Source organism: Pagrus pagrus (assembly GCF_965226575.1).
Source record: "Pagrus pagrus genome assembly, chromosome: 12".
NCBI classification, from domain to species: Eukaryota; Metazoa; Chordata; class Actinopteri; order Spariformes; family Sparidae; genus Pagrus; species Pagrus pagrus.
The window spans coordinates 712,476-723,932 of NC_140196.1; positions in this window are offsets into that span (position 1 = coordinate 712,476).

The following is an 11,457-nucleotide window of genomic DNA, read 5'->3' on the forward strand; positions in this document are numbered from 1 at the left end:
CTCGTCTTGTTAACGAGGAGGAAGATGAAGAGGTGGAAATTCAGATCGGAGGTTCAGGGAGGAGCTGAGCTGTTACTGAACTACAGAAGAGAGCTGGTTTTAAAGTTTGATTCAAATGTTTGTTATATGCGATTCGTTTCATTAAACTTCTGCGACATGAACAGTTATTTTTCTTTAGGTGTCAGCTGTGAGCGACTCTCATCTCGTTTCTATATCGATCGATACCGACAATATCCAGGAAATCCACCAGAGTTCCTCATCTCTCTCTTGGGAGCACAACAAACTCCAGATTGACAGTTAAAATGGATCAAACCTTTAAGTATCTGCAGATCTCCTCTGCTGCAGTGACAGACTCTGCTCTGTACTGTGCTGTGAGGCCCACAGTGACAGGAAACCCACAGTCTCTGTACAAAAACACAAGCTGACACACTGACAAGCTGCTGGAAGCCTCTTTTCCACACTGTTGTGCTGAACTACCTTCAGACTCAGGGTCTCTTTGCTTGACATCATGGAAAGTCTGGTTCATACTCAGGAGCAATTTCCAAGCGTCTGGAGGTGACTTCTTCATCTGTGCAGACAAAAGGACACAATAATAAACATGATGGCAGCACATAGCCATCATACTGATCAGAAGGAGACACATTCTGTCTCCAACAGATGGACAGAAGAGTCCAAATCAATCCCAGAACAACAAAGGACCTTAAAAAGAGAAGTATAGATATCAACAGCACTGCCTCCTTTATCAACTTCACCAGAGAGGCTACTCAGTGAGTGAGGAAGCCACTGCTCCAAACCCAGTATAAAATGAAGCCAGGTTATGATTTGCAGCTGCACACAGGAACAAAAATCTTCATTTCTAGAGGAATGTCCTCTGTTTGAAAAAACAAAAACTGAACTGTTGAGCCAGAATTAACAAAGTTATGTTGGAAGGAGAAAGAGGGAGGCTTGCAGGAAGAAGAGCACCATCCCATCCTGGAAGCACGAGCGGCAGCATCATGTTGGGTGATCGAAGGGACTGGTGCACTTCTCAAAGTAGATGTCATCAACAATTAAATGAAGCAACATTAATAGAAATGTTAATGACTTCTATCCAACATGAGAGAAACATGATTTATATGATGGTGACTGCAGCATCAGCGTCATTTCAGAGTTGAAGGTAGAGGAAGAGTAACAGAGAGGAGAGAAGATACAGATCTAAGAGGAGACGGAGAGATTCAGGGAGGAGCTGAGCTGTTACTGAACTATAGAAGAGAGAGGAACTTCCATATTCAGCAGAGTTCAATACACAAACCAGAAACATTACCTTTATTCAACATGCTGTCACTGGACTATTATGGGCTGTCTCTGATGTTTCTCACTATTATAACAGGTATGTTACATTATGCTTTCATTCTGTCAAGTTCAATTCTCATCTTTTCTGAAGGCAGTTCATGTCTATTGAGGTTTTGTTTCCAAAATATAAAACAGATTTCTCTTCCTTCAGGTGTCAGCTGTGAAGAACTCAGTCCAGCCAAGAATGAAGAGTCCAGTGTAGAAGACAGCCCTGTTACTCTGTCCTACACATACTCCAGAAAAGCTGATGGCACTGATTATTTCTTCTGGTATCAACAATATCCAGGAAAACCACCAGAGTTCCTTATTTCTCACTTGGGAACAGGTGAAATATTAAACAATCTAAACTCCAGACTGTCTGTTAAAGTGAGTGAAGATAAAACCAATATGCATCTGCAGATCTCCTCTGCTGCAGTGACAGACTCTGCTGTGTACTACTGTGCTGTGAGGCCCACAGTGACAGGAAACACCAAAACTCTGTACAAAAACCTTTGGAGCAAAGACAACACAATACTCCACAACATCCACTAGAGGGAGTCACACACTGTTGAACTTCAGCAGGATGTGATGATACAGTCTGGGATCACTTTACTCTCAGACAGGATGGAGATGTAAAGCTTCAGAATTTAAACCACTGACAACTGATTCACTCTGAACATCAACTCACATTTCACCAGGGTTACCATGGTTACCAGATATTGATGATGATGATATCAGATCTCCAACACTAACAATAATCATCTATAAGATATAATAGCAGAATACATTTTGCTGTTTGTCCAGATGTAAATATTTTGTCAACACATCGTGGTTTCATGTTTGTTAAACAACATCAGAATGAATAAATCAAGGATATCAAACACGATTCAAAAATGCAAAAAAGGAAATACTTCACTTCTTTTTTAAAACTCTGCATCAACTCTCAGACAGTTCCTGCTTTTCTGTGGTGATGGATGGGCTGATGATGAGGCGAACCAAAAGCATCGAGCATGGCGACCAGACTCGGTGATCCTCGGTCATCAGGACACATCCAGATGATGAGCGCTGTACAGTCGGTTCAGTGAAGCAGCTGGTGTCACTTCTTCAGGATGATGAGTCCAGGCTCAGACAAGGTCTATCTGAGTCCACAGAGGAGACACACAGCATGTGTTCTCTGGTCTTGTTGCATTCAGTGACAGACTGCAGAGTTGAGATGCATGGAGCCAAAAATTCTTTAAAATTCAAAGTGAACAACATAAAAAAAAGGAAGATTACAAAATTAACAATTATTCATGAAGCAAACAGTGGCCTTTGCTTCTGGCTTTTTTGCATCTGCAGTCTTTCTTCTCAGTTCAGAGTTCATTCTGCAGCTTTGTTCAGCTCTCAACATACATGTCTGTTGGCCACTTGACCAAGAAAGGAGGGCTTCACCACAGAGAGCCCAAGAAGGGTGATGAGCAAAAGCCAAGAGTCAGGACAAGAGGCCGAGACAACAAGAGACAAGAGACTGTACGACGGCATGTGTTGTAAAGTTTTATAGTCTGGGGTTGAAGAAAGAGGATCCTTGGTGGTCTTTTAATGATCACTAATGAATTCCTTTGTATAGAAAGAGAACTGGCCTCTACTTAAAGGGGAGTAATTTGATTGATTTGACTGATATTTGAATTATACATGCTGGGAAATTGGAAACTCACTCGTTCTGTCATCAATATATGCAACATATCATAAGAACCAACGGCAGCACTCAGAGCTTGTAAGATGAATTCATCAAATAACACAGAGTAACAAGTAACATAACAAATAAACATGTTCTTATCTGTAGTTTAGGATTATATAACAGTGAAACACATCTAGAATAATAAATGATAATAGAAGTCAAATCATAAGTAAATCACACTGGTTAACATCAAATCCTCTCATGTGGTGCTGACATTTCCTTATATCACTGTGTTAAAAGTTATTACCAAAACTCATCAGACAGCAGAGTGGAATCCTGTAAATGAACACAACACAGGCACAAAGAGCCTTTTGATTAAACCATCAAAATGTTGATGAAAGAATTGAGTTTCTTGGTATATTCCTGTGTTGGGTCCGCTACAATCATCATGAAGAACATTTCAGCTGAACAGATGAAATGTAAATGAGATGTAAATGTAGAGAGTTCCTCAACAGATGATAAAGATGAAGGACCAATGATGTGAAGGCCCAGATCCATCAGAGTATCAATGTTCTTCCTCTCTCTCCTCCCCTCTCACTGCAGACATGAAACACTGGCTGAGAAACATCCTGATTCTGACTCTCTGGCTAGGTAACTCTTTAAACCTACTGATTGTTCTCCTCTAATCAATCATCTTTATTGATTCATCTCTTCCTCTGCATGTTCTCTTCTTCCTCAGAGTGTAAAGGAGCAGACAGAGTGATCCAGCCAACAGGAGATGTCATTGCTGCTGAAGGAGACACAGTTACACTTGACTGCACATTTGAGACCACTGACCCAGGTCCAACTTTGTTCTGGTACAAACAGGATGGAGACAACAGCCCTAAATTCATACTGAGCTGCCCTAAGTATGGTTCGGGGAACACAGCGGAGGAATATGAGGAGAGATTTTCATCCAAACTCAATCCCACCTCAAACTCAGTTCCTCTAAAGATCCAGAAGCTTCAGCTGTCTGACTCTGCTGTGTACTACTGTGCTCTGCAGCCCACAGTGACAGGAAACACCAAAACTCTGTACAAAAACCTTTGGAGCAAAGACAACACAATACTCCACAACATCCACTAGAGGGAGTCACACACCATCAACCCATTACAGTCTGAGCCAGCGTCACTGGACTGATGACAAAAACAACAACACACGAACCAATAAAGATTGGACACAGAGCTACTGTGACAACAGACAAACATGGATTGGTTGAGTTAAAGTGAAAACATAATGTGAAGAGCTGATTGGCCGCGCCCATTTAGCCTCAACTCAACCAATGACATGATTTCTTCCTCATTGTGCTGCAGTGGAAGAACACTGCTCATCTGCTGTCTGTCTGGCTTTAATAAATCCAAAGACATGTTGCTTTACTTCTTTTTACTTTTCTGTCACTTTACAGGTGAGTTTTGGAACACAACAGGAATTTAAGTGTTGTTGAAGCTGCTGCATTAACCACATATACACAACCTGGATTTCATCACTGTTCTCATTTCTTTGCTCTGACAGAGTCAATGCTCCTCATGTTTTCATCAGATTGACAAAATGGATGTTCATTGAATGATATTGTTTGTATTTGACTGTGAAGGAGCACAGAGTAACACTGTACACTTGATATTTTCCACTGTCTTCTCCTCTCAGCCTCATCAACAATGTTAGTCTGATGGCTTCATTTTCTACACTTTTTCCAGGACTAATAGCTGGAGACAACATCTCTCCTGACAAAGATGAAGTCAGTGGAAGAGAAGGACAATCTGTCACACTCACATGTCAATATCAGACATCTCGCACCTATCCTAGACTTTACTGGTACAGACATCATTCTGACCTTCAGGCTCCTCAGTTTATACTCTGGAAAGGAGCAAAGAGGGAGACTGCTGAACATATTCCTAACAAGCGATATCAGTCTCAAACAACAGATACATCAACTAGCCTGACCATCAGAGAGCTAACCCTGGCAGACACAGCTCTCTACTACTGTGCTCTAGAAACACAGTGATACAAAGTGTAGAAGAGGCTGTACAAAAACCTGAACACAGATATCTGACTACTCTTCAAAGAGGAGGGAAGTGGTATTCAAACCACAGCTTCATATCAGATGGATTCTGCTAATTCCTGTTTTATCACAGTCACTGTGGTTACAGCTGCTAACCCAGTGACTCTGCTGTCTTTCGTCAGACTTTGCACAGCAAGAACAGCATTGTTCAACAGTGGACTACCAACCTTTTCCTGCTTGGCTCATCAGCCAAGGAACCACCAGCACCTTCTCTTCAAAGACTGGTAACGTTGAACTGGGCCTAGATAGCATAGCACGTCTAAGCACAGGACTTTAAACTCTGGTTGATGTAATGCACATCTGTTCAATCTATGTGTTTGTTCACTGTTCTGGTGTTATTGTGATCTCAGGTCAGGTTATTGGTAGTTTGCTTTGCTACACAGCTAATTAGTTGAATTATGCTTCACACAGATTCAGAGTCCTTGCATGCAACTAACCATCTTCTATAACCTGGCATCACATCACACACACACAAACACAGTCACACACACACACACGAGTCTAAAATTGTGAAATAAAAGACTTTTGAACCTTCAAGCTGTCTATTTAATATTGTACAAAAGTGAATGTTGCCAACTTCTACTCTGTCAAGAACTCCAAAATCCTTCAAACATTAGTAGCTGTTATGGTAATTTTGGTTGTAGTTATGAAGTTAATTATTAATCAGAGTTACAAACAGTTTAGTAACATTTCTGAGACTGATTTGATGAATTTGCTGTCTTTTCCCTTCTTCAAGGGTGGTGCCCCAGGGTGATCTAATGTAAATTGGATCTTATTATTAATCATAATTAATAATTGTCCCTGATAATCATTAATTATTATTGATAGCCAAATTTAACACAAAACTCCCTGTTACTGTTGCATGAAGCACTACATATGGTGCCCCGTGTGAGGCATGCGAATGTCTGTCCAACATCCAACCTCAAACTAACTTCACCGTGGTTGAAACATAGAAGATCCAGTCTATAAATTAAACTATTTGTAACACAGACATGGCACATGAAATAATTGACCAACAACATCTGATTGATTGATGAACAAATAATGATCAGCCATGAGACTTTAGAAGGAACAATTTGACAGATGGAAACAATCTTTCTGGTTGGAGCTGAAAATCAACTTTGTAGGTGATTTATGTTTGTACAGGACTCTCATGATTTGACTGGTCCTCACATGGGACACAATAATGTGAATAGTGTTGTTTGAGTCAAGTTTCCAATCAGTCATTAATATGGTTGTCATGTGGAAGTGAAGGGGAGCACAGTGTCAGATTAAAGATTGAGCCGAGTCAGGACCTTCACATGTGCTGTCAGGTGTAAATCAGTGTTACCTCATCAGCTGCTTCTTACCAGATGGAAATGATGGAAGTTAGTGAATAACAGCAGCACAGCAGTGACAAACACACTATCTGTCAGAGTTGTGAGAGGAAGGAGGGAGGGATTAAGGGAGGAGAGAAACTGTGACTCAAGTTCAGAAAACACAAACTTTCACAGTGGTGTTTCATACAAAAACAGATTCTCTTGGTCTTTAAGATGCTGTCAGTGAACTTCAGTCTGTCTGTCACTTTGTTTCTGCTCACAATAACAGGTAGGTGACATCATTCACTTTACAAGAGCTTCAGTGATGAAATATTTACATCAGGAAGTTACAGAGTTATTTCTTCCTTCAGGTGTCAGCTGTGAAGAACTCAGTCCGGTCAAGAATGAAGAGTCCAGTTTAGAAGACAGCCCTGTTACTCTGTCCTACACATACTCCAAACAAGCAACTGCGAGTGATGATTTCTTCTGGTATCAACAATATCCAGGAAAACCACCAGAGTTCCTTATTTCTCACTCTGGAACAGGAACATCAATATCTGATCCAGTCTCTAGACTGTCTTTCAAAGTGACTGATGGTAACACCAGAATGCAGACAGGATGGAGATGTAAAGCTTTAGAATTTAAACCACTGACAACTTATTCACTCTGAACATCAAATCACATTTAACCAGGGTTACCATGGCAGCACTTAAGATACTGATGTTGTTGAAATCAGATCTCAAAGACTTTAACACGAATTATCTATAAAGCATCATAGATTCATCTATTTTGTTGTTAGTCCAGTTTTCACAAGATGTCAATCTTTGTCATCAAGTACTGGTTTGATGTTTGTTTTCAACATAAGTTTCCACAGAAAAACATCTTTAATGTGATGTTTTCCCAAAGATGTCATTAAGAAAGAAAACTAATATATATCTTCTGTTTAACATATATGAGATATTATGAGGAAATCATTTGAAGGGGCACCACCTCCATTGATTAATTGATAATGAGGCGAACTTCCCGGAAAGCATCGAGCATGGTCACCAGACTTGGTGATCCTCGGTCGTCAGGACACATCCAGATGATGAGCACTGTACAGTCGGTTCAGTGAAGCAGCTGGTCTCACTTCTTCAGGATGATGAGTCCAGGCTCAGACAAGGTCTATCTGAGTCCACAGAGGAGACACACAGCATGTGTTCTCTGGTCTTGTTGCGTTCAGTGACAGACTGCAGAGTTGGGATGCATGGAGCCAAAAAGACTGTAAAAGTCAAAGTTAACTAGATTAAAAAAAAAAGTAGAATTACACAATTGATGACTACTGCAAATGGCTTCCTTTGCTTCTGGCTTTTAGTTCAGTTCAGAGTTCATTCTGGAGCTTTGTTCAGCTCTCAGTTAGAAGTAAAGAAGAGAAGCCCAAATCCATACATGCCTGTTGGCCACTTGGCCAAGCAGAAGGGCTTCACCACAGAGAACCCAAAAAGGGTGGTGAGCAAAAGCCAAGAGTCAGGACAAGAGGATGAGTTATCCTTAGCACTCTTTCAGTGATGACGAATGAATTCATTTGTGTGGAAAGAGAACTGGCCACTACTTAAAGGGGAGTAGTTTGATTGATTTGACTAAATAATATTTCAATTATACATGCTGGAAAATTGGAAACTCACTGGCTCTGTCATCAATATATGCAACATATCACAAGAAGAGATCTAAGATGGCGCCATGGACGGCAGCCACGATGTGTTGGTGCGCGTTGTTTTGTCTTGTTTTGTTTGTTAATTTAACTTTTTGCCTGAATATCCGATGCTTTTTCAATAGAGAACAACTCATGTCCATAAGGGCAACCACTTCAGCGGACTTATTCCCCACTTTCCTCCTCCCATCTGTTGAATTATTGGACATACTGGTCAAAGGTGCGCCCCCCTTTGCTCACGCAGTGAAATGCTGGAGGAGAGGGAAACAATCTGGTGCGCTTATACGTCTCCGTCAGCGCGGACATCGCACACCGCTACCAGGAATATTCCTCACCAATGTGGGGTCATTGTGCAACAAACTAGATGAGATGAGACTTCTTCATCTTCTGTTTTGTGTTTTACGGAGACATGGCTCTGTGGATTGATACTGAACTCTGCACTGCAGCTGGCAGGCTTCCAACTCTTCAGAGCGGATCGCGACACAGAACTTTCCAGTAAAACTAAAGGTGGAGGTATCCGTTTTTACACCGACAGCAGCTGGTGTAATGATGTGACAGTGATCCTACAACACTACTCACATCATCTGGAAACATTCTTCATAAACTGCAAACCCTCCTACTCCCCCCGTGAGTTTGTTTCATTCATTCTGATCATTGTTTACATCCCACCGCATGCTAATGTGCAGGAGGCGCAGCGCATGCTAGCCGACCAGATACTGAGTGTGGAGCGGACTAATCCGGACTCTTTGGTGATTGTGCTTGGTGACTTCAACAAAAGTAACCTCAGCCATGAACTACCCAAATTCAAACAGTTCATAAATTGCCCGACCAGAGAGAACAATATTCTGGATCACTGTTACACCACAGTCAGTGGTGCATATCACGCCGTCCCCCACGCTGCACTGGGCCTCTCCAACCAAGTCATGGTCCACCTGATTCCCTCATACAGGCAGAAACTAAAGCTCTGCAAACCTGTTGTGAGGTCATCAAAGCAGTGGACCAGTGAAGCTGTGGGGAACCTGTAGGCGTGTTTGGACTGTACAGACTGGGATGCTTTCAGGACTGCTACCAACAGTCTCGATGAGTATACAGAGGCTGTGACGTCATACATCAGGTTTTGTGAAGACTGCTGTATCCCATCACGCACCAGGGTGAGTTATAACAATGACAAACCCTGGTTCACAGCCAAACTCAGACAGCTTAGGATGCAAAAGCAGGATGCGTTCAGGAGTGGGGACAGGGACAGGTTTAAGAGGTCGAAGTACAGCTTTAGCAAAGCGGTGAGAGAAGCTAAACAACAGTACTCTGAGAAACTCCCAACACCAGTTCTGAGCTAACGACTCTGGGTCTGTCTGGAAGGGGCTCAGACAGATTACAAACTACAAACCTAAACCCCCCGACTCCGTCAACGACCTGCAACTTGCAAATGATCTGAACAACTTCTACTGTCGCTTTGAGAGACAAAGGGACAGTCCTGACAGCATCCCCCGTGACACCCTCTCCCATCTCACCAACCCCCCCACCCCCAGCTCAGCAGGAACCTGGGCCTCTCCACTTCACACCTCTGGGTCCCTCCCCTCCTCTACCACAGTGACGACTCTCTGCCTGCAGGAGAGGGACATCAACAAGCTCTTCAAGAGACAGAACCCCCGCAAAGCAGCCAGACCAGACTCTGTCTCTCCATCCACCCTGAAGCACTGCGCTGACCAGCTGTCTCCAGTGTTCACAGACATCTTCAACACCTCACTGGAAATATGTCATGTGCCAGCCTGCGTCAAAGTCTCCACCATCATCCCCAATCCCCAAAAAGCCAAGGACCACAGGACTGAACGACTACAGACCCGTCGCCTTGACCTCTGTGGTCATGAAGTCGTTTGAGTGCCTTGTGCTGTCCCACCTCAAATCCCTAACCAACCCTCTCCTGGACCCACTGCAGTTCGCCTACAGAGCCAACAGGTCTGTAGACGATGCAGTAAACATGACCCTGCACTACACCCTCCAGCATCTGGACTCCCCAGGAACATATGCCAGGATCCTGTTTGTGGACAGCTCTGCCTTCAACACTATCCTCCCGGCTCTGCTACAGAACGAGCTCTACGTGCCTGACTCCACCTGCAGTTGGATTACAGACTTCCTGTATGTAAGGAAGCAGCGCGTGAAGCTGGGGAAACATGTCTCTGAATCCCAGACCATCAGCACCGGATCCCCCCAAGGCTGCATTCTTTCTCCCCTGCTCTTCTCCCTTTGACCCAACGGTTGCACCTCCAGTCACCAGTCCGTCAAGCTCCTGAAGTTCGCGGACGACACCACGCTCATTGGGCTCATCTCTGGTGGGGATGAGTCCGCCTACAGGTGGGAGATTGACCATCTGGTGACCTGGTGCAGCCAGAACAACCTGGAGCTTAATGTTCTAAAGACAGTGGAGATAGTAGTGGACTTCAGGAAGAACCCAACCCTACCCGCCTCCATCAACCTGTGTGGCTCCCCAGTCGACTCTGTGGAGTCCTGCTGTTTCCTGGGCACCATCATCACCCAGGGAGCTGAACATCAGACCCCTCACCAAAAGAGCCCAACAGAGGATGTTCTTCCTGCGGCAGCTGAAGAAGTTCAACCTGCCAAAGACGATGATGGTGCACTTCTACACTGCCATCATCGAGTCCATCCTCAACTCCTCCATCACCATCTGGTATGCTGCTGCCACTGCTAAGGACAAGAGCAGACTGCAGCGTATCATAGGCTCTGCCGAGAAGGTGATTGGCTGCAACCTTCCATCCCTACTGGAACTGCACAGCTCCAGGGCTCTGAGGCGTGCAGGTAGGATTGTGGCCGACCCCTCCCATCCCGGTCACAGACTTTTTGACACTCTCCCCTCTGGCAGGAGGCTGCGGTCCATCAGGACCAAAACCGCCCACCACATGAACAGTTTTTTCCCCTCTGCAGTTGGGATCCTTAACAAGTCCCGGGTCCCCCACCCCCACTGACACTGACACTGTCTCTTCCACTCTGGCAATCAAACCCACCTCTGCCCTTGAACCTTTGCATTACATTAATGCAGAATTTGTACATCCCGTATTTTTTAAAATCTTCTACATTTTATCTTCCGTCTTTTATTTATCAGCCATCCAACACTTTTTGCCTCTGTGTGTTTATATTGTTTATATTGTATATATTACAGTCACTGTTTGTTTGTTTATTGCTTATTGTCTTCAATGCATGCACCTTATTCACCAAGAAAAATTCCTTGTCGGTGTAAAATCCCTCTTGGCAATAAATCTGTTTCTGATTCTGATTTCTGATTCTGATTCTGAACCAATGGCAGCACTCAGAGCTTGTAAGATGAATTCATCAAATAACACAGCGTACCAAGTAACATAACAAATAAACATGTTCTTATCTGTACTTT